Genomic DNA, 26,726 nt, shown 5'->3' with positions numbered 1-26,726 from the left:
AATTGATATAGTTCTCTTTCTTCATCACACTACTTTGTCAACGTCCCTCATCGTGTTCTTAAATTCTCGTCCCTCATCATAGCCGTTCATCTTAGTCCTACTCTCCTGTGTCTTAATCCTTTGTCCTAAATCTTTTCTGTTGTCACAGTTAGTCCTTCAGCCTACTCCTTCATCTTACCCCTTTGTCTTCTCTGTCTCATTCATCACAGTCTTTCATTATAGTTCTTCTCTGTCTCGGGAGGATAGCTCAGCGGCAGTGTGCTCGCCTTGGAAGCAAGACGACACGGAGCAACACAGGTTCAATCCTGGTTCCGTGCTTAGAAACCTCTGTGTTTTTGGTGCATTATAAATAACCTATCATATACCATACCTGGTCCTTCGCCTTTTTTCATGGCCAATTTAATGTGTCCTAGTGCTTTGTTTCGGTCCTTCTGCTTGGGCATAGTCCTGCACCTTCATCATAGCCTTTCATCCTATTGCTTTGTCATGCACCATAGACACTTTCTTTCATCAATGTAATTTCCCTTTGTCCTGGCTTTTCTCCTACATCATAGTATTTCTTAATTGTTAGTCCTTCTTATTTATTAACCTTGTCTGAGTCCTTCTCCTTCATCATAGTCCATCATCACAGAGTTTCTCTGTCATAAAAATATTTCATTCTGGCCCTACTCCTTCATCATAGTCCTTCATCTTAATGCTTATTCGTGTGACCTAGTCCTTCTCTTTCATCATCATTTTTCACTATAATGCTTTATCACAGTCTCCCTCTTTCATCATAATCATTTTTCTTAGAATTTCTCATTCATCATAGTATTTATCCCAGCCATTCTCCCATAGCATAACCCTTTATCCTGGTGTTTATTATAACCTTTCAATATAGTCCTTTACCATAGTAAGGCATTCTCCTTAGTCAAAGAATTTCAAACTAGCTCACCTTTATCACAGACCATTATCACAATATTTCTCTTTGGTTATAGTCCTCCATCATAGTCCTTATTTGTTGTCATAGTCATTGGTCCTACTTTTTCTCCTTAGTTATAGTCATTTATCAGTCACCACCTACTTGTTCAAAGTCCTTCAGGCTAGTCATTGTCCTCAATCATATTCCTCTGTTATAGTCCTAATCCTTCATCATATACATATCCTTACTTCTTCATCATAGCCATTTTACTCATCATAGTCCTTCAATTCAGGCCTTCTACATCGTATTGCTATATCACACTCATTTTGCATATTCTTGCTATATTGTCATAGTCATATATTCACTGTAATATTGTTTTAAAGCCTTTCTAATTTTTCATAATTCTTCATCATAATCCGTTGTCAAAGTCCTTCTTCGTTGTCTTAGTCATTCTTCCTAGTCCATATTTTTTTATCATAGTCCTTTTTTTTTGTCATATTCTTTTGATCAAGTCTTTATCATCACAGTCCTCCTTTGTCATAGTTCTTTGTCTTAGTCGACGTCATTCATCCACCTGATTTCCCATTCTTATAGTCCTTTCCCTTAGTTCTCCTCCTTCATCATAGTCCTTTGTCATAGTCCTTTGTCATGGTCCTTTGCCAGAATTATATGACTTCAGAGTTGTTCATCTTCTTAATCAAAGACTGTCTTCTTCATGATAGTTCTTAGAATCAATCCTTCTCCTTCATCGCAGTACTTCATCAAGCTCATTTGGGAAAGTGATTCTATCTTTTCTTAATGTTTCATCAAAGTTCTTCTACTTATTCAAAGTCCTCCATCATAATCCTTTTTTTAAAAGTCCTACTTTATCATTGTCCTCCAGTGCAGTCCTTTTCCTTCATCCCATCGTTTGTTGTAGTCATATTCCTTTAATATAGTACTTCATCAAAGTTCTCCCACTCCTCTATAATAGTTTTTCTTCATTCTGGTCATTCACTTTCATCATAGTGATTCCCCTTCATCATATTCAATTATAACAGTTATTTTTCTTGCTTCTCCATCATAATATTTTTGTCACAGCCCTCCTTCAACATTATAATTTGTCTTATTATCTCTCTTTGATCATAATCTTCATATTAGGCTTTCTACTTTATGATTGTCCTTCATTATAGCTCTTTTTCATCGCCATTCAAAATAGTATTTCATGATTGTCCTTCTACTACTTCATCATAGTCCTTTGTCTAAGCCCTGATGTGCAATAATACTTCTCATTGGTCATATTCCTTATTCTTTGTCCTCGTCTTTCATTTTAGTCATTTGTTAGTCCTTCTCCGTTGTCACATTCCTTCACCATTCCCCACATCCTTGGACAAAGTCCTTCATGCTTATCTATTACTTCATCATGCTAATTTGTATTATTTCCTCATTGCAGTTCTAATCCTTCTTCTTATTCCTTATAGACTTTCTTTTTCATCATTGTTCTTCAGCCCATTCCTCTCCATCATCATAGTCTTTCATTATACACCTTCATTTTAGTCAATCTCTTTCCTGATAGCACTTAATCATAGTCTTTCTTTTTCACATTTACATGTTTGTTTTGATAAAGATCATGAAACTCAACCAAAGGTGTTTTACAGTATCAAGAACAGCATAATCATTATGATGATACAAATAAACAGACATAAAAGTGTAATTTTAATGTCCATATATCATGGTAAACAGTTGATATTAAAAGAATCATAGTCTTTCTATTTCTTCATAGCCCTTCATAATAATTATTTATCAAAACCCTTCCCGTTCATGATATCACTTTCTACTAGTGCTTCTCCTTCATCAAAGGGCTTCATCATAAGAATGTGTCTTAGTGCCTCATTATGAGCATGGTGGTAGCCGTGCCTGTGTGGCAGCCATGCTACTGCCATGCTTGCTACCGGCCCCGCCACCCACGATTGGGCAATAACCGGCCCATTATGAGATGAATGGGCCGGTAATTGCCCATTTGCAGGTGACGGTAGCCGGGCTCTCGATCCCCATTCTCATAGGGCAGAATGGGGATTGGGAGCATGGTTGCACCGGCACCGTTGATAACGGACGGTGCCGGTGCAATCACGAGTTCTGCTCACGGGTGCCGCACAACCTGCCAGGTAAGACCTGGTGGGCTGGCAGGAACCTGCGAGCAGAACTCATAATGTGGTGGGACGGTATGAACGGTGCCGGTGACTTACCGGCACCGTTCATACCATCACCGCCACAATTATAATGAGGTCCTTAGTCTTTCTCCTTCATCAGAGTGATCCATTCTAATACTTTTCCTTAGTCACAGTAATTCATCCTGTTCCTTCTCTTTCATACTAGCCCTTCTTCATCATTTTACATCCTCTTGGTCCTTCTCCTTCATCGGAATCATTCATCATAGGCATTCTTCTTTGCCATAGTCCTTTATCATAGTCCTTAATTGTTGTTCCTCTCCTTCCTCATTGTCATTCATATTCATGATAGCCCTTCTCCTTTGCAAATGTCCCTTGTTCAAGTGTTTGTTCTTCATCATACTCCTTCATCTTAGTCCTTAAACACAGTCCTTCATCATTGTACTTCACCATGCTCATAGTCCCTCACCTACCCCTTTGGCCTAGACTTTCCCCATCATATTTCTTCATTATAAGCTTCATCATACTCCTGATCTTTGGAAAATGTTTTTGTCCTAGTCCTTCACCTTCACCATTTCTGTTGTAGTGCTTTGGCATAGCACTTCCATTTCTTCATAATCCTTCATCATGATCTTTGTCAAGGTCCATCTGCTTTATTATAGTCTGTGATGCTTGCTCTTCTCTTTAACAAAATAACTTTTTTGTAGTCCAATTTATTTTCTATTGTTCTTCATCAAAGTAGTGTTCTTCATCAAAGTGTTTCCCCTTTGCAATAGGTCATCATAGTCCTTTGCCATATTCTTATGTAAAAATCATTCATGCTTGCCCTGATTCCTGATATCCTTCATTGTAGCCTTTACCTTCATCAAAGTACTTAGTCATACTCCTTATGAATTATTGCAGTCATTTGTCTTAGACCATCTCCTTTGTCATAATTCTCCACAATGGTCCTTTAACATTGTCATTCACCTCCGTAATATTCCTTTATCACATTTTTTCTTTTTCATCCTAGTCCTTCTCCTTCATCATAGTACTTTTCCTTCAACAAAGTAATTATTTGTGTTAAGGTCATCCCTCTCCCTCATATTCATTCAACTCGGTCTTACATATTTATCAAAGTCTTCAACCTCATTCTCATTCATCACAGTCATTATCATGTTCTTTCGTAATCACTATTTTTCATAATCCTTCATTATAATTACTCTCCTTCATAGCCATTCACCCAAGTCCTTCTCTTTTCCCATAGTCTTTTATGTTAATCCTCTTTCATCATAATCCTTCACATGTGGACATCTTCCTTTTCATTATACACCTTTGCATTTGGTACTTCTCATTGGCCAATTCTTAATCAGAGTACCTATTATTTGTATTGTCTTTCATACTGGTCCTTTGTCCTGATCCTTGATCATATTCCTTCATCAAAGTAAACTCCCTTTACCCTCAGCATACTCCTTCATCATACTCCTTCACCATTGTTCTTCTCCTTCATCATAATCTCTTGTCGCAGTCCTTCTGCTTGATTATAGTTCTTCATCCTTGACCTTCTCCTTCATCATAGTCCTTCATAATATTCCTTCTCCTTCATCATAGTTCTCTGCCCTAGTACTCTGCATTCATCATAGTCATCAACCCTAGGTGTCAACATCTGCAGCTCTTCCTGTGGCACTGGATGGTACAGGAGCAGTTCAAATGCTGTAAACAAGTAATTGCATTAGTGTGTTGCTAAGAACCTTGCCTCACATGGCAATGTTCGCACATGTGTCTGTTTATGCTGTCATGAACTACAGAACACGTCCCTTTTGGACTTCCTGGTCCTTGTCACAACGGGGCTTGCACTCCATAATACCCCCAACATGATCGTCCAGCGTGAAACCCCTTTCTCGCTCCACGCGCTGGATGTAACGCATTCTATTAATAGACCACGCCTTCCGTGGCTCCGCACGTCTCAATGCTATTGCAAAGTAGCAATCCAACGTGTGTCCCGTAGCTCGCAATATTGTTTCCTTGTACCTGTCTATCTATCCATTCCTTGCCCCTTCCTTTCCTCCTATTTCCTGGACTCGTGTGCTAGTTGCACCTTTCCTAGTTCCCCGGATTCCTGGACCCGCGTCCCGGACACTGAACGCTCTCTGGAGTCGGAAGAGACTCGGGCTGCCTTGTTCAAAACCAGGTCCGTCCGCAAGAAGGCAGCGACCAAGGACTCCAGCAAAGAACGGACCCAGGTGAGAAGGGGGGAACTTCTTGACAGTTTGAGACGCCACCCAACCAAACTCGATAGCGACATGGAAGCCACTGTTCAGGACCTGATGCGCGGCATGCAAGAACTATCAACCGAGGTCCAAAATCTAAAGGCGGAAAACGCTGCACTCAAACAATTGGTCCTATCCCGGGATTCGGCCACAAAAGAAAGCGTCTTGTTGGGCGGCATTGTTGACAAATACGATGGGTCGGCAAAAACCCTTTGTGGATTCCTGGATTCATGTTTGGTCCACTTTACATTTAAGCCTTATTACTTTTCGCCTCCCAGGGCTAAGGTGGGTTCATAATTTCCCACCTTTCCGGGAATGCCTTAACCTGGGCTACACCCCTCGTTAACTCCGGCGATGCCCTCCTAGATGACTATGATGGGTTCATACAGGCCCTTAAAAACATGTTTGATCGCCCTGAGCAGGTCTTTAGTGCCCAGGAATGTCTGTTAGACTTTCAGTATGGTTCCCAGGATATGCTCACTTATGTGACCCAATTCAAACAATTGGCCAAGGATGCTGATTGGTCCTCTGAGGTGAGTTTCACCCTGTTCAGGAGAGGACTGAATGATGAGATTAAGGATGAGTTGGCCAGAGTGGCTCGATGTTACGCTCACCTGGCTCCCACAGAGGCGTTGGTCTGAACTGGACAGCTGCGGTCTCCACCAATGTGACACATAGGGCCGAGATGACGGACTGGACTGGCCCACCTAGCTTCATTTGCTTGGCCCGTAGGAATATTCTTCTGTAAATGGAGAAAGGGAATTAACCACCCGTGGGGTTGAGCGTAAATCCCCCCACCCCCGCTGTTCTCCCCACAGATCACCTTTGATGTCCCCTCTTATAGTCTCACCTGATGGTGTGAAAAGATGAGCTCTACGTCCTGCATTGAGCGCAGGGACGCGTTGATAACCAGTTGCTTCACTGGCTCGAAGGAATTGGTGAGTTCCAGAACAATATTGACTCCGAAAAGTATGTAGTTCGTAAGAGTTCACATGTCTGACTTTCACTCTTGTCCGATTCCTTGCAGTTTGCAGCTTGACCTCAGCGAAGAGTTCCTCGTGGTAGCTGACGAAGTTCAGGTAAGGATTTGGCTTATCCTACACAGTTCAATAAAATAAGGCCAGAATGTAATCTGTGGCTTGCTTCCTTATTCAGGTGTGGAGAGAAAATATGAAGTTCGGGGAATAATGCCTCCGGCGGTAAAATTAGGTAAGTCTATTGTGGTGAGAAGAGTTCCCCTTGTTTGTCCCTTTGTCTGACCTTGTTGTCCTTTTGTTCCCCTTAGGGGCCGGGGTACGGCGAGGATGCAATGGATTCTGCGCCGACCCATGAAGAGGAATAGTACCCCCGGGGGTAATCAGGTAAGTCTATGGGCGTAGTTACTATTGCCTCTGTTTATTCCCTTGGCTCACCTTTGCTGTTCTATGTTCCCCTTAGGTGCCAGAGTGCGGCGGGAATACGCAGAAGGATGCGGTGGATCGTGAGGATGCTGCGAAGGCCGGTGAGTTCAGCGTGGCGCTGCAGCGGGCGAGGCGGCGCGTGTAAAATGCTTCTTTCTTCCAGCTCGAAGGCGCGGTGGATCCGGAATTCAGGTAAGGATCAAAGGTTTTGCTCTTATTCTAACCTCTTCTCCTTCTGTTCCTCCCTTTTTCTAGGAGCTGCAGACTCGAGGCGGGTGTGGCAGAAGACTGGATGCAGGCTTGCAGACACGGTGAGCGTTACGCTGCTGGATGCAGAATAACGCGAAGCGTGTACTGCTCTTCGGGCGTGATTTAAATAGCCTCCAAAGTAGTCCCAGGTAAGTATTCCTCCCCAGCCCCACCCGAGTAAAAAATAGTCCCTAGGTAAAATAGTCCCTTCCAAGCTTCATTTGGCTTGGAGCTCTGCAGCATGGTCTGCATCAGGTAAGCTTGCAGCATGGTCTGCATCAGGTAAGTTCTACTCTATGAGCCTGCCGCCTATGGCGTCAGGACTGACTCTCCATATGAGCCTGGCGCCACTGGCGCCAGGACCGCACCCAAACAGCCCCTAACAGGGGTGTTTGGGCTTGCTCAAAATAGCTTGATGCCTGCTTCCGGGGTTGCTGGACCTGGTCTGGTTCCCCGGGGGTAGGCATCATCACAGCACTCTCCCCCAAGGCCCCTCCTAAAGTCGTTCTTCCCCGTGGTTTTGGTTTGTCTGGGAAATTTCGGTGGAATCTTTTCACCAATCGAGGTGCATGCACGTGGTCACTAGGTTCCCAAGACCTTTCCTGTGGTCCGTAACCCTTCCAGTCGATTAAATAAAAAAGTTTTGACTTCACCATCTTGGAGTCCAGGATGGTCTTAACTTCAAATGCGCGTTCCCCGTCTATAAGGATGGGGTCTGGTGGCTTGGTTAGTCTTGTCCCTGGTTGCACTGGCTTCAAAAGTGACACATGAAAGACGGGGTGAATTTGCATATTAGCAGGTAAGTCCAACTTGACGGCCACCGGGTTGATAATGGCCTGAATAGAGTAAGGTCCCAAATATCTAGGGTTAAAGGTCTGCGTTCCCTTGAGAGGTATGTGTTTTGTGGCCAACCATACTTGGTCCCCTATCTGGTACTGTGGAGTATCACTTCTATGCCGATCAGCAACTTTCTTATATTTCTCCTTCGCCTGTTTTAAATGTGCAGTTGCCTCCTTAAAGGCTTGTGTAATCGTAGTGTGTAGATGGTCCACTGCAGGCATTTCTAAGTGTTGGGGTGAGTCAAGGTCTGAGGTTCGAGGTTGGTGCCCATGTAGGGTATAAAAGGGGCTTTGTCCAGTTCCAGAATGTACTGAATTATTGTATGCATATTCGGCGATCCAAAGAATGTCCTTCCAATTACTCTCAGTCTGATGTAACATACAACGCAGGTATTGTTCAAGAGTCTGGTTGGTCCTCTCCGTTTGACCATCGGTCTGGGGGTGGTGACTGGTCGATAATCTTACGTCGATTTGTGCCAATTGACAACATTTCTTCCAGAAATGTGAAATTAATTGACTGCGCCGGTCAGAGACCAACACGGACGGAAATCCATGTATACGACCAATGTTTTCGTGGAATGCTTTGGCCAGGATTGAGGCTGAAGGTAGTCCTTTTAAAGGAATAAAGTGGGCCATCTTGGAAAAAAGATCCACAATAACTAGAATGGTGTTAAACCCATTACAAGGAGGTAGATCGGTAATAAAGTCTAACGATAAGGTGTGCCATGGTGTAGGCGAAATGTCTAAAGTTTGTAAGAGTCCAGCTGGTTTTTTCTTCTGACTTTTGTTTTGGGCGCAAATACCACAAGAAATCACAAATGATTTAATATCCTTTCGCCAGGTGGGCCACCAGAATTGTCTTTTAATTTTAGCTTCAGTTTTTGCAATACCTGGGTGCCCCTCCATTAGGGTATCATGATAACGGGAAATGACTAGCTCTTGTAGTTCCTTGTGTGGCAGAAATAGCCGCCCTTGGTAATAAGGCAGATCATTGGTGACAGAGTAGTCCGGGCCTTTCTTTAACCAGTCCTGCAGGGCTGTAGGATCAAAGAGTTGCTGGATCTTTACCTGAATGTCCTCCAGTGTCTGTAGAGTAGTCATGCCAAGAATCCTTTGTTCGAAAATTATAGGTACTGGTTCTGGGTTCACTTCTGTCTCTCCCATCCCTATTCGGGATAAGGCGTCTGCTTTACCATTCTTACAACCTGTTCGATAGGTTATCACGAAATCGAACTTGGCAAAGAACAATGCCCATCGGAGTTGACGTGACGATTGGGCCTTGGCTGTTTTTAAATACTGTAAGTTCCGGTGATCGGTGATCACAGTAATGGTCTGCCTGGCACCGAGAAGATAGTGCCGCCAAGCCTTGAAGGTGGATTTAATGGCTAATAACTCCTTGTCGGTAACCGCATAGTTTAACTCGGGTGCCGAGAACTTTCTGGACCAAAATGCTACTGGGTGAAGCTGGCCAGTTTCAGGGTCCTTTTGAGACAGGACAGCTCCCATGGTTAGACTGGATGCATCAGTTTCCACTATGTATGGAAGTTCAGGGCACAGGTGCTTAACACAGGTGCAGACGTGAATTTCGTTTTCAGCTCTTGGAAGGCATTTTCAGCTTCTTCAGTCCACATAAAGCGTTTATTTTTTCGCAAGAGTGCTGTGATGGGATGTACGACATGGGAAAAATCTGGAATGAATCTGCGGTAGAAATTGGCAAAGGAGAGCATGCTTTGTACTCCTTTAACTGAACTTGGTGATGGCCACTTAAGGATTGCGTCCACCTTTCGTGAGTCCATTCGGACTCCTTTTGGGGTCATGATAAACCCAAGGAATTCAACTTCTGTGGCATGAAAAATGCATTTTTGTAGTTTTGCATATAGTTTGTACTGGCACAATTTCTCAAGGACTGCTCGCACGTGCTTCACATGGTCAGATTCTGAAGAGGAGTATACTAGAATATCATCGATATACACGACAACACAAACGTCAATGAGTTCACGAAGGACATCGTTCATGAAGTATTGGAAGGCTGCTGGTGCATTGCACTACCAGAAAGGCATCTGCACTCAAATATTCAGTGTACCCGTGGTGAGGAGTAGCAGACTCGGGTACAAAATACACTAATACAAAGACACTAGTACTGCTACTGGGAAAGGTTCATCTTGATTATTTGTCATTGAGTAAAGCATGACCAATTTGTGACATCAAGGAACCTTCACTGGTTTTACTAATAGAATGTATCTTGAAAGAAATTTTAACCCAAAAGAACAAGTCCGGAAGGAAAACCCACATACACACCAGGGGTTGTGAAAATAGATAACTTGTATTGAACACACGCACTTACGATTTTGTGCAAAACATTTAACATTGATTACAAACAAAACCAAACCATAATATTTTCAAATAAAACAATAATACAACTTGAACATAGTGTTGTAAAGAAAAATTCTAAAATTAGACATTGCGCCTCATTCCGACTCAGGCGGTAAGGGGTTTACGGCAGCGTTAACAGCGCCGACCCTTACCGCCTGAGTACGAGGTCCCTTAGCGCCATGGCGCTTTTAACACCTGCTTTTAGCAGGTGTTAAAATCCATGGCGCTAAGGGACCATGGAGTTAATTACGCCACCGTAATTTACGGTGGCGTAATTAACGCCTTCCCCACTCCCATTATGCCCTATGGGGCAAAAATGGGAATGGGTAAATGGGGATTGGGGACTTACCGCCCCGCCAAGGTCGGAATGGGGCGGTAAGTCCGCCAACCACCATGGCGTAAACGTAGTTTACGCCATGGTGGTAAAGTCACGGCCCAGGCGGTAACTTACCGCCTGGGTCGTAATGTGATCAACAACTTGTACTCTTCATGTGTGTTTGCGTTGAAATAAATTCCTGAGTTATTCCAGTAGTCTTAGAGCTATCTAGCTGGGTAAGTTCAGTCTAATTCCCAATGGTTAGATGTCTATGCTGGAAAGTTCTATTGGGACAAAGTGTTCCCAACTGGTTATGTGCCAGAAGATTCCAACTGGTTGTATGCCAACTGGTTATATGCCAATGTCGCAGGGGGTATATAGGTGGGAGTTCCACATCAAAAAGTGTAACAATCAATGTGCAGTATTGTCTCACTATACCAAATTGAGTTGGTACATAAGCCCCCCTTGCTTGAAAAATGACGTTTCGGCGGCAAAGGCATCCATCATATATCAAAATTAGAGGGACGTGGAAGCCGCCTTCTTCGGGGCGGTTGAGTGACCCCTGTAGTGGAAAGACCAAGAGAAAAAAAACATAGGTCAATTATTCTCTTGGTGCAGTGGTGTTTCCCTGCTGGATTTATAAGGGTAAATTAGTAAAAAAGGTTGAACGAATCAGAACCTGACGGAAAATAATTCCCAATTTGATGAATACTAAAAAGTAAAAGAGGAGGGAACCTTGAATACGAGACAGAGTGAACTATATGTAGACTCTTATCTCTAGTTGGCTGTGGAGGGCGTAAAAGATAGATGTCTCACCACAGAAACCTTGTGGACACTCTCTTAATCGTGCAGGCTCTCTGGGCTGGGCGTCGCAGGATACAGGGGTGGTTGCAATACTTGTGCGTGGGGGGCAGGGAGGAAACCCTGACGGCCCCTCTTGTTTGCTGTGTACAGCTCGCACTCCATAGATAGTGCTCTGTAAAAAAGTTTACAGAGATGCAGGTGAGATGCAGGTGAGAGCAGGAATGGACAGGTGGTTTGGTACTCCTGACTAATGTGCCTGTTCGCAGGTATAAAAAAGAGAAGTAGAAACTGTACCTGGGTGTGGATGTTCGTTAGAAAATCCAATTGTTCCTCTGTGTTGAAGAACCCAGAAATGGGGGAGGCTCAAGTGGTGTGTTTCCGTCCTTCGTCTTTATTTCTGTAGCGGGAATGCCAACAAAAAGAAAAGCTAATTGTATTTAAAAAAATGATTAATTTTAGGCAGTTCACATGTCTCTGTGGGGTAAAGTAGAACAGTGGATAATGCTCTCCTGCAAACTGTGCGCCGTGAGGAGCACAAACCTCTTGAGAGGTTGTGTATTGATGTGTGCTGAAATTTACCTGAGTTAGTTCGGCGCCGTGTGCGGAGTCTAGTCCCTGTTGTCAGCCTGCTGCCGAAAGACGTGCGTTTGGCATGTGCAGCGTTGCTGTAATGAAGGCAGACGAAGGCTGGAGGTGGAGGGGCGTGTGTGGGTCTCTGAACCAATCAGAATGCTGGAAGGTTCAGAGTCCTGATTCGCTGAAGCAGTAGCAATGCGGAAATGGACGCTGTCGAAGTGGTCAGTGTCTCTGTGTTTAACAGAAAGTTCTGGCACTAATGGACCTTGCCATGCAAATAGACTTTCGTATCCAGGAAAGAAAGGCTGAAAAGAACAAATCCAGGGGAAATCCTTCCAAGGTGTCCTTTGAGAGCACCGTAAAAACGGACACAAACCCAGGCTCAGTCACAGAACCAGAACCCACACAGGTAGGAGCCTTCCGTGGACCCATATCCCTGCAGGAAAGGATGAGAAGGATTCATACAGGGTTGTGTATGTATTGTGCTTCGGTCAAAAATTCGGTTAGGGAATGTCCTTCTGCCCCCCCCCCTCAGCGTTCGGGAAACGCCAGCTCCTGATCCTAGATGGAGCAGAGCTTCGGGAGAGAGATGTTTGCTCCACATCAATTCCATCCTTGAACTCTCCTGGACAAAACAAATTGGTCATACTATAGGCATTTCTATCACCCTCCAAGAGCAAGACCTATCCCATTTGGCCTCGGTAGACTGCAGAGCTATGGGGATCTTCATTGATCATGATTGGGTTGCTAGTCACCAGATTCCGTAGGAGACACGAAGTACCTTGCAGCCTGTGGAAGCCATCGACGTAAGACCCTTAACTTCAGGGCCCATAAGCCTGCAGACCAAGGAGGTCCAGCTCTCAATATATCACCATCAAGAGCTGATTAGGTTCGACATCATTAAGTCAGCCCACTACCCCATGGTACTGGGTATGCCCTGGTTACAAAAACATAATCCGTATATCAACGGGACAGCAGGATTACTATTCCTAGGCTCAGAGTTTTGTATGTCTCACTGCCTATTCCTGGAACCTTCATTAACACCCCTTATTGAACCGCATAAAGACCAAGAAACACCACTCATGGTTTCCAATATCATACAAGTCCCTGAGGCCTACCAAGGTTACGCTGATGTGTTTTCGACTGCCATAGTCCAGGCTTTAGCCTCACACAGGCCTGAAGACTGCGCAATAGAAACAGAACCCTCAGCAGTGATTCCCTTTGACAGGATGTTCATCCTTTCTGAACCCGAGAAAAAGGCCCTCAAAGAATACCTGGATACCAACCTTGAAAATGGCACCATAAGGCCTTCAAAATCTCCAGCAGGTGCTTCGTTATGCTTTGTTCCCCAAAAGGATACCCAGGAACTCAGACCCTGCCTCGATTGTCGTGGCCTAAATCAATGCACCCTCAAAGACTGATACCCACTACCCTTGATTTCAGATATCCTGGAAGCCGTAAGAGGCGGAGTAATATTCACCAAGTTGGATCTCTGGGGTGCCTATCAATTGATCCGTAACCGGGAAGGAGGCGAGTGGAAAACCGCCTTTAGAACACCCTTTAGCCATTACGAATACCTGGTCATGCCCTTTGGACTAGCTAATGCCCCGGCAGTCTTCCAACGTTTTATGGATAGGGTGTTCTCTGACATGTTGTTCCTCTTCGTCATTGTATATCTGGATGACATATTGATCTTTTCCAAAGACCTGCAAAAGCATGAAGAACACGTAAAGGCAGTACTACAAAGACTCAGTGAACACCAACTCTTGGCCAAACCCGAAAAATGCTTGTTTCACGTTACCTCTGTTCACTCCGTAGGATTTATCCTTAGCCCAGAGGGAATTGGTATGGACCCTTCAAAGGTAAAGGCCATTCTGGCATGGCCTGCTCCCACATCGTGAAAAAAGTTCAATCCTTCCTGGGACTAGCCAATTTCTACCGAAAGTTCATATCCACCTTTTCCGAGATTGTTCAACCGATCGTTGCTCTCTTAAAGAAGGACATCCCTTTCATCTGGTCCACACAGCAAGACACAGCGTTCCAGCATTTAAAGACCGAGTTTACACAAGCTCCTATCTTAGCCCAACCCCGACATAAGCCGACCATTTCTAGTGGAAACGGATGCCTCTAATTACGCCATAGGAGCAGTGTTGAAACAGAAATTAGAAGATAAGCTGGAACACCCCATTGCTTATCTTTCACGAACACTGACTCCGAGTGAAACACACTACGCTGTCCTGGAAAAGGAATTGTTAGCCATCCGCCAAGCCTCCACTGAATGGCGGCATCTACTTCTAGGAGCTAGACATCCAGTCCAAGTCCGTACGGACCATCGGAATCTTCAGATTCTACAGTCATTGGAATGTAGAAATAGTCGTCAGGCGCGTTGGGCCTACTTTTTTGCCCAGTACCAGTTCCACATCACTCATGTCGCTGGATTACATAATCTGACTGCTGACGCCCTGTCTCGACGTCCTTACTACGTAACCACTGAAGATAAGGCATTTCCTAAGATGTTTTCCACCACGATCTTCGTAGCTCAAGCAGTCAACCTCCTGGAAGAAATCCGAGCGCAAACCCAATCCTCTGAGTTATGGAAGGATATGTCAAGGAAAAATCAATGGAATCTAAAAGCCAAGGAAGGATATTTATTCAAGGACAATGCACTGCTCATTCCTAAACAGAAATTACAACATAAAATAATAAACCTCTATCATGACACACTTCACTCCGGGCATCGTGGCATCACCAATACCCTCTGTTTTATACAGAGACAGTTCTGGTGGCCTAAGATGAAGACTGACGTACAGCACTGCGTCCAAGCTTGCCTTGTCTGTGCTCAAAATAAGCATGATAACAAGAGACCGGCAGGTCTTCTACTGCAACCAACACTGCCAACTAGGCCATGGGAATTCATCGCTACAGACTTCATTGTGGAACTACCACCATCTCGAGGATACACTACTATCCTGGTTACCATAGACTTGTTCACTCATATGGCTCATTTTACTCCCCTCAGTAAACTACCATCCTCCTCCGAACTAGCTGGAATCTTTCTGGAACACATATTCCGCCTGCACGAACTTCCTTCCATATCTGATAGAGGACCTCAATACGTCTCACAATTCTTGAAACATCTCTGTCGATTTCTGGGAATTCAACGTGCCCTCTCTTCACGATATCACCCCCAAACCAACATGCGAATCAGACCCTGGAACAGTATCTTCGATGTTTCGCCACCAAGGTCCAGGATGGCTGGTCACTCCTGATACCCGTTGCTGAATTCGCCTACAACAACTCCGAACATTCAGCACTCAAAACCAGTCCTTTTTATTGTAGTCAAGGGTTCTATCCATCCGTTTTTTCCCTCTGTTCTTCCTCATTCTACACCGGTACCTATTGTTGACTCCTGGATCGAAACCCTCGTCAACATACACCAGGAGGCCAAGGAATACTTAGAGAAGGCCCGATCGCAGACCAAGAGATATGCGAATTCCAAAAGAAGACCAGGCCCCTCTTATGCAGTCGGTGACCAAGTATGGTTGTCATCAAAATTACTACCCCGACATCTAAGACCAAACAAATTGGCCCCCTGGTACTATGGTCCATTTCCCATCAAGGAAATTATTAACCCCGTCTCATACCAGATCAAACTACCAGATTCCTGGAAGAAAATTCATCCAGTTTTTCATACCTCTTTATTGAAACCCTACATTCCATCCTCCCGGAAATCCTGTAGACCTCCTCTGCTGGTCGACAACCAACTGGAATATGAGGTATCCAGGATTTGCGATTCCAGGTGTAAACGGGGCCAGCTTCAATACCTGGTTGAATGGAAAGGATACCCTCCTAGTGAAAGAACCTGGGAACCTATTTCTAATATCAAGGCCCCTCGGTTGCTCAGAAGATTTCACCTCATACACCTGGGCAAACCTGGAGGAAAGGGTCTTCGGAGGAGCCATGCTGTCATGAACTACAGAACACGTCCCTTTTGGACTTCCTGGTCCTTGTCACAACGGGCTTGCACTCCATAATACTCCCAACATGGTTGTCCAGCGTGAAACTCCTTTCTCGCTCCACGCGCTGGATGTAACGTATTCTATAAATAGACCACACCTTCCGCGGCTCCATGCTTCTCAATGCTATTGCAAAGTAGCGATCCGACTTGTGTCCCGTAGCTCACGATATTGTTTCCTTGTACCTGTCTATCTACCCGTTCCTTGCCCCTTCCTTTCCTCCTATTTCCTGGACTCATGTGCTAGTTGCACCTTTCCTAGTTCCCTGGAATCCTGGACCCGCATCCCGGAAACTGAACGCACTCTGGAGTCAGAAGAGACTCAGGCAGCCTTGTTCAAAACCAGGTCCGTCTGCAAGAAGGCAGCGAGCAAGGACTCCAGCAAAGAACGGGCCCAGGTGAGAAGGGGGGAACTCCTTGACATATTCACTCCCTATAACAGTTTGAAACATATGCTGCCGTTAAGTGACATAGCTTTGTGCATGGGAAAATGCTGAGTTCTAACACTTGCATGAGGAAGCAGCATGTGGCTCAAAAAACATCCAAAAACATGCAGTTATTCGCCTCTACTGTAGTCCATAGAGATATGTCTCTGGTGCTGTGCTGACAAGTTAAAGTAAGTAATCAGGTAAGTAATCAGAGCATGGCTTTTGTGAGGGACAACTTAGAGCACTTATCTGTTCAGTGCGATGGCCGGGTCGAACTTCGGTGAGGCGTTGCCCCTTGCATTAGCTTTCTGAGCTGCAGCTGCTCAAGACGCGTCCTTCCTGCACCAAGACTCATGCACAAGCCCCGTGCCTTTGGTCTTGCACATGTGTGTTGGCGTGCCCCACCCAGCAGAGCCTCGTTTTGCTGCTACGCGGCACAGAGCTTGCTGGGAAATGTAGTTTCTTTGTGTCTCCCTCCTACAGAAGGGGTACAGGAGTACAGGAGTCTCTTGTAAGGCAGAATGCCCATAAGAGTGCTTTTAGGGGCCAAGTCAGTCTTCTGTACATGCTTTACCCCAGAAACTGCTGCCGCCGCACTATTCCTTGTTGTCTGTGTTCTCCTGCCCCTGACACTAGGTCTCATCCCATTTCATAATCCATCCTCCAAGTCCTTCTCTTAACCCTAGTCCTTCTCCGTATCCACTCTTCTTCCCATAAAGCTTAATCAAAGCCTTTAATCCTTCCACTTCATTATAACCCATTGTCATAGTCCATTGCATTTGTTATTGTCCTTTTTGTTCATAATAGTCCTTCAATCTTCTCCTTCACCATTTTCCTTTTTTCAGGTCTTTCTTCTTCATCAAACTCCTGTATCCTAGTACTTCTCCGTCATCACAGTTCTTTAATATAGGTGTGCATCTTCATCGAGTCCTTCATCATAGTTCTTTGTCCTTCACAGTAATCAGTTTCCTTCATCATAGTTTTTCACCATAGCCCTTTTCCTTTGCCCTAGAGTTTCTCTTTCATCATAGCCCTTCTTAATTATTAGCCCTTCTTAGTTGTTCTCCTTCTCCTTGCCCTTCTCCATCATCATAGTCCTTCATCATAGTTCTTCTCTGTAATTAAAATACTTCATCTGGTCCTAATTTCCTCATCGTAAATCTAAATCCTAATCTGTACTCATTTGACTGAGAACTTTGTGTTAGTCCTTCTGTTTCATCATAATCCTTCAATATAGATCTTCGGCCCACTCCTCACTTTCATCATAATCATTCATTTTAGTATTTCTCATTTCACATAGTCGCTATCCCTCTCTGTCGCCTACATCATAATCCTTCATCAGGGCACTTTTTCATAATCTTTCACCATAGTCCTTTACTATAATCCTTCTAAATCATAATTTTAAATTGTAGAGGTCCTTCTCAAGCCTTCTGGCATCATAGTCCTTTACCATTATACTTCCCCTTGGTCATAGTCCATCATCATAGTACTTCTTGTTTGTCATAGTCCTTAATCCTGGTCTTTGTTCTAGTATTTCTCATTTGTTGTAGTCATTCATGCTAGTTCTTCTCCTTCATCATGGTCATTTTTCAGAGTCTTAATGCTTCATCATAGTCCTTCACCTTCATAATAGCCTTTTTCTACATCATAGTTCTTCAACCTAGATCTTCTCCTAAATCATATTGCTACATCACACTCCTTTTACATAGTCCTGCTATATTGTCACAACCCTTCATCATAGCCATTGTAACTCTTCATAGTCCTTCCTTATAATCCTTTGGCAAATCACTTCTCTATTATCTTAATCCTTGCTCCCAGACCCTTTACTTCATCATTTTCCGTTAAGAACAGTCCTTCATTGTAGCCCTAATCAATAATCTTATTCATTATCTTCATCATAGCCCTTCTTCTTCATTATTGTTCTTCATCCTAGTAGTTCTCCTTCATCATAGTCTTTCATCATACACCAACACGTTAGTCCTTCTTTTTATTTGATAGACCTTTATCATAGTTTTTCTATTTCCAAATAATCCTTCATTGCAATATTATTTATCAAAGCCCTTCTCTTTCATGTTAGTCCTTCTAGTACTTCTCCTTCATCGTCGCCCTTCTCCTTTGTCATAATCCTTTATAATAGTCCTTCTCCTTCATCATAGTGATCCACCCTAGTCCATTTCCTTTGTCATAGTCATTCATCCTATTCCTTCTCCTGCATCACTTTCCCTCCTCCTGGTTCTAACCCTTCATCATAATCCTTCTCCTTCTCCTTTTATTTTTTTTATTAGTGTGTCATAGTTTAATATAAAACTTTTCACAAAGGAAAAAAAGAAGCAATTTGTTAGAAGATAATCAACATTACAATTATAGAATAGTAAAATGTGGAAAAAAAAACCTTGAAAGACGTGACAGGTCAGAATTTGTGAGTTTACAGTGACTTCATTTAGTTAATTAGTGTGTCTATTAACAACTCTTATACTTCTTCATATGCAAACATTTCAACTTTCCAACCTCCGGTAATCAAACATCCTGAACAAATGTATTTAATCTTTTTAAAATACTACAAAAATATATGCTTTAAAAATGTAGTTACTGCTAGTGATCAACGTCCATTTTTTGCACTAAACAGCAACACCCACCAATCGTCTCTGTTAAGGACACTGTATAATCATTCTCCTTCCTCATAGTCCTCCATCGTAGTCCTTAATCATAGTTTTTTTTTCTTTCTCATTATCCTTCAGCTTCATGATAGTCCTTCTCCTTTGCTATTTTTCTTTGTTCAAGTCTTTTGTCTTCATCATACTCCTTCATCTTAATCCTTCAACACAGTCAGAATTTGTGAGTTTACAGTGACTTCATTTAGTTAATTAGTGTGTCTATTAACAACTCTTATACTTCTTCATATGCAAACATTTCAACTTTCCAACCTCCGGTAATCAAACATCCTGAACAAATGTATTTAATCTTTTTAAAATACTACAAAAATATATGCTTTAAAAATGTAGTTACTGCTAGTGATCAACGTCCATTTTTTGCACTAAACAGCAACACCCACCAATCGTCTCTGTTAAGGACACTGTATAATCATTCTCCTTCCTCATAGTCCTCCATCGTAGTCCTTAATCATAGTTTTTTTTTCTTTCTCATTATCCTTCAGCTTCATGATAGTCCTTCTCCTTTGCTATTTTTCTTTGTTCAAGTCTTTTGTCTTCATCATACTCCTTCATCTTAATCCTTCAACACAGTCGTTCATCATAGCCTTTCACCATCCTCATAGTCCTTCATCTTAGTCCATTGTCTTAGTCCTCCTCCATTATACATCTTCCTTAAAGTCCTGCTCCTTGGCCTAATAATTCCTCTTCATCATGGTCCTTTATTTGAGTCTGTCATAATAGTCCCTAGTTCTGGTTGAGTCAGTGCAGAGTCACTGGAGTGGTGTGGAGTGTGGACCTTACTTGCACTTTGGTCTACTTTTGGTGAAATTCGAGCCTCTTTACCATTTCTACACCAGGATGGAGGTTCCAGGACTCTTAAACACCTGGACCTGTGGAGCGGAGTAAGTGCAGAGTCACTGGAATGGTGTGGAGAGTGGACATTACTTGGACCTTGGTCTAATTTAGCAAAATTTGAGTCTCTTTATCATTTCTACGCCAGGAAGGAGGTTCAAGGACTCTTAAGCACCTCGACCCGCAGAGCAGAGCAGAGTCAGTGCAGAGTCACTGGAGTGGTGTGGAGTGTGGAGCTTACTTACACTTTGGTCTAATTTTGTCAAAATGTGAGTCTGTTTACCATTTCTACACCAGGAAGGAGGTTCCAGGACTCTTAAGTACCTCGACCTGCAGACCAGAACGGAGCCAGTGCAGAGTCACTGGAGTCCCTGGAAGTCCCGGGAAGCATGGAAGAAGGACCCCGCATTATCGGCAAACCGCCCCTAGGAGTAATCAGACAAGAACAGCGCACACAAACTTAATGTGGGTAAAACTCCACACCACCTACCCATCTATTGTAATAAAGAGAAATGGCTGCCGTGTGGGGACTGCAGGATCCTCCTTTGACCCACACGGCGGTGATATCACAGAACTTAACTCGACTCGATTTCCATTGAACCAGTGCTGTAAAATACGTCCAGACACACTGCAAGGTGGTGCAGGGAGACTGCTTGCACTCTACAACCCCCCCATCTAGACTTTAACTGAGTTGTGGGCCTGTCAACAACACACTTTAGCATTGTGAACAGCCATGTGGGGACTGCGGGAATCCTCCCTTTGACCCGCACGGCCCAGATACAACCCATATAAAGCCCGAGCTTGGCCAAATGAGCCTCTAGAGCACATTACTGGATGCCAGGTCTACATTGTGCCCGCCCCCTCGAGCTACAATACGCGATACAACTGTGCTTCCCCAAACAAACTTTAAAGCACAAACCTGTAGAACGTGCCTTAATATTCTGTCTTGTTTGTCCACCGATCAGGCAATTACAACCTTCTCTCTGCGGTGCCGCTTCTGTATAGCCTCTATTACAGCGCGATCTTGATAAGAGTCACGACTGGCCTGGCAACCTGCACGACAGCGCCCCCTTATCAGCTAACTAGTCCCTTTTCAACCCCCCCTCAGGAAACTGAATCTACCGAAGGAGTTGACATGCAAAGAAACTACCAATGTGTGACACCTAACGGACCGCTAACGAGACACCGGACTCAAGCCCGGTTTCAATCTGGCTTAACAAATGTACAGGGAAACGCTGATACTCTCAACCTAACAGCTGGGCCCAAACCGAGCATGAATTAGGATTTCCCTTCTAAAGGATCGATCATAAGTAAGGTGGCCTCACCAGCGATTAATGATTCAGTCACAATACCCCAGGAGGGAACTGTGGATATTGAAATGGAAGAAGCAAACAAAACCCACCTCAACAACAAGGCTAAGGCTCCATTAGTCAATAACCAGCATGATTTAATCCCTGATCAAGCTCCCAACACCAGCAGTAAACTAAATGACAATCAGGAGCAGGCAAATGCCACCCATGATGGAGAGCAAGATATTATTGCACAATGCAGGTAACTCGTTTCAATCAGAACCAGATCTTCACCCAGATGAAACCATAAACATGACAGGAAAAAACATGACTTTCTACTCTACAAAAAAAAGCCTCTCTCCTGTGTGACCAAAGGAGCTGATGATGTCCCTCTGCAATTGAAATTGGAACTGATCCACAGAAAACCAAATAACATACAACCATCTCCAGATGGATCACAATCAGGAGTTACGCAAAAAGATCGAGCAAGGCTTGCCAAATTAAGATGGATATCCCTGCATGAATGAAGAACCAAATCAGAGCTGCATGAGTTCCCCCCTCAGATTGCCACAAAACAACGACTACAAAGACTCTCTCTAGATCTAACTGAGATCGAAGTGCTAATGGAGTTACAAGAGGATAAGAGGAGGGCAACAAGAAACATTCTTGATCAAACTCAAAGGCCCCGTGAAGGTACACCCTATGACCCAACAAACCTGCAGGTATATCCTATAACGAGCACACCGTTTCAAACTGGAATACCCAATTTGCCACAGATACAGACTCCTGAGCCCATGAACAAAGCTGTCCCTCGAGAAGTCCATAAACGCTCTTGCCTACCTTCAGAAACCAAACATCAGGAATCAATTCCCACAACAATGGTAGACCTGCAGAACATGTTAATCGCGGTGTCTACACAAGCTCTAATCCCTTACATGAGAAGCGCAAGTTGAAGCCGCCCGAGACCAAGCAACAATATTGGCCTCAATATAATCCAAGCAGAAAATTCATGAAGTCTTGATGATCAAAATTGAAGGCCGGATACAAGCAGAGGCCGAAAGTCAGTGCAGCGTGGCAACAAAGACTAGATGACATAGCATGAAAGGACAGGGCAGAAAAAGCTCATATCACGGATGCCTTCCTCGACCTCATGCATGCAAACATGAACAAAGCACCAGTACCCGAACGGAATCAACACGACCATCAGACCCCACATGACCCCTTCAAAAATATGGCGACACAAACGATTCATTCTGAGTCTCATTCGAATAAGACCAATAACGTGAACCCTACAGCCAGGACCGCCCCACACAATGCAGAAGACCTTCTGATTGACTTAACCACTGATCAGAATATGCCAAAAGGTAACCAGCATCACCCAAAGCCCTTGTCTGGTCCTGAAATTGCACCTAAAAATAAAGACTCATATAGCATCTTTGACCAAACACATCCGCACCTGAAGGCTAACCCGGTGCTGGCGAAACCGAAGAAACAAACCAAAAAACAACAAAAGTGCTCCAGGGCTTTTCTCCAAAATGTAATCATACCGCCCAACCAACAGACAAAAAAAACCTGTACGGCCCCACAAAACAAGGAAAACCACTTGATGGAAGGGCTAAAAGAAGGTCAGAACAAATCAAAATCAAGTCAACAAATAAAGAACATCCTTGAAAAAACAAGCAGATGTAATAGATGCGGCCACAATGGAACTACTAATGAATTTATCTACCTATACGAAGGCCGATGATGGTCCAAATGAACAACAGGAATCGCAGTTAAATGAGTCCTCTCAAATAATAATAGATTATTATGAACAGACACCCTCAGAGCAACAGTCTGCAACAAATCCCAATGGTGACAGCCCTGCTGACCGAGACAGTACTAAACACATGACTGGTATGAATTTGGATGGAACTGCCATATCGGAGACCCCACTAGACAACACAACTTCCCTTGAATCAGCTCCTGTATCACTGAAACTGCGATAATTCATAGACCCTAGGAAGCAACATGCTCGGAACAGGATACAGCTGGAAAGAGTTGGCAGATTCAATGATATCCTGATCCTTAACAGAAGGAACAACTTACGTCTGTTACATGCGATGCCCGAGCTAAGAACAGTCACAACTGAAGATATTCAATTGATTGAATTCAAAGATCAAAACAGACTGGATCGCATATGGATAGATTTTACCACCATCAAGACACTAAATCTGGTTGTAGCTCATACAGATGATTTCCGAGCGTTGGGATTCCATCTCAAGGCTATAGAACTGAATATCAACTTGGAAAACAAGGTAAACTACAGCAACATTGATGACGTGAGAAACACAACAATGTACTCATCAATAAGCACCTTTGAAAGTTCCTATTTTGTAAGCAGAAAATCTGATCCCGGAAAAAAGATATTGCACACCTAGTCCCTCATTACAACACCGGCCCTAAACCATGGCGCTATTAGCACCATGGTTGGTGCCGGTGTTGTAACGAGTCCGCCATGGTGAAATGGGGAAATACCGCCCCATTCCAAGGTTGGCGGGGTAATATTTCCCCATTTCCCCATGGGCCTACCCCGTTCCCATTTTTGCCCCATAGGGCTCAATGGGAATGGGGAAGGCGGCAATTACGGTACTGCAAATTGCGGTACCGTAATTGCCTGCGAGGTCCCTTTCCAGGTCCCTACTTTAACGGCTGGTCCAGACCAGCCGTTCAGGTCGAGTCCCGCCAAGAGACCTCGTAGTAAGGCACTAAGTGGTTAATGGCGCCGCAGCCTTTTACGGCGCCGTTAACCACTTAGCGCCTGGGTCGTAATGAGGCCCCTACACTCGATATTATCAAAATGATAAATCACATTTGCAGAAAGATAGAGAACCTTTTTGGAGGGAGATGAGCAATTCACGAACAACAATGAACTCTAGCTTTCACGGAAAATCAGTAGCAGCATGTTAGGCAGAATTATATGCAGTACCCTTTGGGAACACCACAAACAATTAAGACTAAAAGTGACAGTACAAATTTACCTTGCAGGCTAAGGACTGCACCTATACCTCTATTGGAGGTATCTGCATGCACAATGAAGGGTTGGTGATAATTAGGATCTCTTAGGACTGGAGCTTGACAAAGGGCTTTCTTCAGGTTTTCAAAGGCTTGAGTGCACTCCTCATTCCATCTAACCTTTCTTAGGGAATTTTGGAGAGGAGATCACATTCAAGGGAGAAGCTATGATCCCATAGTTCTCTATGAAATTCCCGTAGTACCCAGTGAAACCTAGGAAAGCTCTCACTTGGGTTTCAATAGTAGGATTGGCCCAGATTTGTACAGCTTGTACTTTGCTAGGCAATGACCTTATTTCACCTCCTCCTACCTCATGACCAAGGTAGACCACTTTGCTCTGACCAATTTGACATTTGCTTGCCTGTACGGTCAGATGGGCCTGCTCAAGAGCCTGTAAAACATATACTAAGTGATCAATATGTTCTTTCCATGTAGGGATGAACACTGCAATGTCATCCAAGTATGCCATGCATAAGTCCTCCATCCATTCAGAACTTGATTGACCATCCTTTGGAATGTAGCATTTACATTCTTTAATCCAAAAGGCATAAGCTTAAACTGGTAGAGGCCAGCTGGGGTTGGGAATGCATTTTTCTCCTTGGCATGGTCTGTCAGGGCTATTTGCCAATAGCCTGAGGTTAGGTCAAATGTACTGAGTCACTTGGCTGAACCAAGCCTATCCACCAGTTCATCTATCCTTGGTAAAGTATGGGCATCAGTCTTTGGAATGTAGGGTGTCCTGACCCACGTTTAAGCTACCCTGCTACAACATTTGGTGCTGTGGGCTTAGGAAATTCAAGATGGCGGAAAACCCACATGTGCGCCGAAATCCAGGAAAGCTGCGCAGTTGTGCGCACACCAAAATGGTTACCTAACTTGCCACCCAACAGGGTAAAGAAAGGTCTTTGTTAACAAAATCCACTTTTACTGATGTCAAAAAGTTGCTGAAATCGTGACTCATTGGACCACTTTAAAGATTCAACCCTTTTTGTGGGGTTCCACATAACCATCTTACTGTAAGGAGCCCCATCAAAACAATGTTAAGCAAGGATTTACTACCATGTAAGAACCATTCCTGTTTAGAATGCATTAATCCAAGAAAATCCCAAAAATGGGTGCAGTACCAGTACTCACCACTATCCAAAAGCCGGCGTTTTAAAACCCACTGTGTGTTTTTCTGAAGGCAAGCAAAATGCCTATTTCAAACCTTGCAACATGTGCAAAATATTCACTGAACACCAGCAGACATTTGGCAGAATGGAGTTTTGTGTGCCTACAAAATCTGGGAAATGAAGAGCCCAAAAACAATGCTTATAACAAAAATGCTATGGAGTCAGCAGCTTAAGCCTAACTGCAACTGGATTTAAAACCACCAAAATCGAAAATGTTAAATTAAATGAGTGACATATGTTTGGTGTCACATGCCTTTGTAACTGTTGAAATGTCATAGTTTTGCACTTAGAATCAGCATTCTAGCTGCATGTGTAAAATTACAAGTTATTTTAAAAGCAACAAAAAGTTAGCTGAAGGTCTGGCTTAAGGAACTTGATTTTGCCTAGCAACGGATCCCATCAGGAGTGAAACTTGAGTCACAACTATGTTCCCAGGCCAATGTTCCTTTTGCTGCCCACACTAAGGATATGCCATCTATCTGATAATTGAATTTCCTGTGCTCTGCCAGAGAGTGAACAAAGCCCTCTCCACTCAGGCAAAGGTTTTTATTACAGACGTCGTAAAAAGTGGCTTCCTCCTGGAGAAGCTGGGAGGGGCACTGCCTGTGAGAAGCAAGCTGGCTTGGCAGAAACTGGAAAGACTGGTTTCTGTACCATGTGACCTGAAAAGACACACCCCTGCAGCAAGGATATGGTTTTATAAAAAGGGGGATAATTCATAGTGCGGACATGTGAAAATTTTATAAATGATACCATAATTCTTGTGATTTTTCTGCCCACAGTTTAAGACGTGGTAGGAACCGGTGGTATGTTCAGGGGGGTTTTAGCGGAAAAGTGGATATTACTCTAAATGTGTGCATGTTAAAAATCTGAAACTTCATCAGTTAATGTCCCTACCCCCTGCACACATGTATGTAAAGTTTGGTCCATATCGGAAATTGAAAAAGCAGTTAAAAAGTCAATTATGTACACTCTTTGAATGCAAGCTCCGAGAATGAGCAGATTTGGACATAGACATGGCTAAATTCAGCCACACCATGTATATGTAATTTCAAACAACTGTGTAACTCTGAAGTATGGATTTTGATCATATATATATTTGGGTGCACAGATGATAAGGGAGGTTGTTTCAAGAGATCATAAAATGACATCAATCTGACTCACAGTTCAGTTTGCCAATCAAGCGGAGGAATGGAAGCCTGACCAATGACGAATGAGAGGGGCAAGTCTAGTGATGCAACACACACACCCATTCTCAAGAAACAGATAAAAGCAGAGAGTCAGGACACATAGAGACATTCAATTTCATCTGCCGCTGGAAGCCCTGCCGGAAAAATCCATACTTACCTCCATCAAACTCCAGAAAGCCAAACTAGAGACTTCAATCTACCCAGAGCAGAGACCAGACCAG

The sequence above is a fragment of the Ambystoma mexicanum genome, chromosome 2q, assembly GCF_040938575.1.
Source record: "Ambystoma mexicanum isolate Mex_15411 chromosome 2q, UKY_AmexF1_1, whole genome shotgun sequence".
Classification (NCBI taxonomy): domain Eukaryota; kingdom Metazoa; phylum Chordata; class Amphibia; order Caudata; family Ambystomatidae; genus Ambystoma; species Ambystoma mexicanum.
The sequence above is the reverse complement of the archived record's forward strand: the minus strand, read 5'-3'. Positions refer to the sequence as shown.